The 2,016-nt window shown below is 42.6% G+C and overlaps 1 non-coding gene across 1 annotated transcript; it reads right to left on the bottom strand.

Annotated features, from left to right (window-relative positions):
- Positions 1-604: 604 nt before the first annotated feature.
- LOC130943071 (small nucleolar RNA R71) lies at positions 605-708 on the bottom strand. The gene has a single exon (XR_009071607.1). It is a non-coding gene; the product is annotated as a small nucleolar RNA R71 (small nucleolar RNA).
- Positions 709-2,016: the final 1,308 nt, after the last annotated feature.

The raw sequence follows: 2,016 nt of genomic DNA, 5'->3' as shown, positions 1-2,016 counted from the left end.
CAAGGAATCTCTACACTGTGACATAGAGGATTCCACATTTTCTTGTTCTCTTCTCTTTCATATGAGCAGGAACAAAGACAAAAGCATTCTTGTTGAAGCTGACCCTGAACCTGAAAGGACCTTGAAGCGAAAGCTAAGAGAAGCTAAGGCACAACTCTCTGTAGAGGACCTAACAGAAATCTTCAAAGAAGAAGGACCGATGGCAGCCAAAAACAACAACAATGCCAACAATGCAAGGAAGGTGCTAGGTGACTTTACTGCACCTACTCCCGACTTCTATGGGAGAAGCATCTCTATCCCTGCCATTGGAGCAAACAACTTTGAGCTTAAGCCTCAATTAGTTTCTCTAATGCAACAGAATTGCAAGTTCCATGGACTTCCATTGGAAGATCCTCATCAGTTTTTGGCTGAGTTCTTGCAAATCTGTGACACTGTCAAGACTAATGGGGTTGACCCAGAGGTCTACAGACTTATGCTATTCCCTTTTGCTGTAAGAGACAGAGCTAGGATATGGTTGGACTCACAACCTAAAGAAAGCATGGACTCATGGGAAAAGCTAGTCAATGCCTTCTTGGCAAAGTTCTTTCCACCTCAAAAATTGAGTAAGCTTAGAGTGGAAGTCCAAACCTTCAGACAGAAGGATGGAGAATCCCTCTATGAAGCTTGGGAAAGATACAAACAATTGATCAGAAAATGTCCTTCTGACATGCTGTCTGAATGGAGCATCATAGGTATTTTCTATGATGGTCTCTCTGAACTGTCCAAGATGTCTTTGGATAGCTCTGCTGGAGGATCTCTTCATCTGAAGAAGACGCCTGCAGAAGCTCAAGAGCTAATTGAAATGGTTGCAAATAACCAATTCATGTACACTTCTGAAAGGAATCCTGTGAACAATGGGACTAATCAGAAGAAAGGAGTTCTTGAGATTGATACTCTGAATGCCATATTGGCTCAGAACAAGATATTGACTCAACAAGTCAATTTGATTTCTCAAAGTCTGTCTGGAATGCAAAACGCACCAAGCAGTACTAAGGATGCTTCATCTGAAGAAGAAGCCTATGATCCTGAGAACCCTTCAATGGAAGAGGTGAATTACCTAGGAGAACCATATGGAAACACCTATAATTCTTCATGGAGAAATCATCCAAATTTCTCATGGAAGAATCAAGAGAGACCTCAACAAGGTTTCAACAACAATAATGGTGGAAGAAACAGGTTTAGCAATGGCAAGCCTTTTCCATCATCTTCTCAGCAACAGACAGAGAATTCTAAGCAGAACCACTCTGACTTAGCCACCATGGTCTCTGATCTAATCAAAACCACTCAAAGTTTCATGACTGAAACAAGGTCCTCCATTAGGAATTTGGAGGCACAAGTGGGACAGTTGAGCAAGAAAATTACTGAACTCCCTCCTAGTACTCTTCCAAGCAATACAGAAGAAAATCCAAAAGGAGAGTGCAAGGCCATCAACATAGCCGAATTTGGAGAGGAAGGAGAGGCAGTGAATGCCACTGAGGAAGACCTCAATGGGCGTGCACTGGCCTCCACTGAGTTCCCCAATGAGGAACCATGGGAATCTGAGGCTCAAAATGAGACCATAGAGATTCCATTGAACTTACTTCTGCCATTCATGAGCTCGGATGAGTATTCCTCCTCTGAAGAGGATGAGTATGTCACTGAAGAGCAAGTTGCTAAATACCTTGGAGCAATCATGAAGCTAAATGACAAGTTATTTGGAAATGAGACTTGGGAGAACGAACCTCCTTTGCTCACCAAAGAATTGGATGACTTGTCAAGGCAGAAATTACCTCAAAAGAGGCAGGACCCTGGGAAGTTCTCCATACCTTGTACCATAGGCACATTGACCTTTAAGAAGGCTCTGTGTGACTTAGGGTCAAGTGTAAACCTCATGCCTCTCTCTGTAATGGAGAAGCTAGGGATCTTTGAGGTACAAGCTGCAAGAATCTCACTAGAGATGGCAGACAATTCAAGAAAATAAGTTTATGGACTTGTAGA

This window comes from Arachis stenosperma, chromosome 7, assembly GCF_014773155.1.
Source record: "Arachis stenosperma cultivar V10309 chromosome 7, arast.V10309.gnm1.PFL2, whole genome shotgun sequence".
NCBI classification, from domain to species: Eukaryota; Viridiplantae; Streptophyta; class Magnoliopsida; order Fabales; family Fabaceae; genus Arachis; species Arachis stenosperma.
Note: the sequence above shows the minus strand (reverse complement) of the source record. Positions and strands in the feature narration are given on the sequence as shown.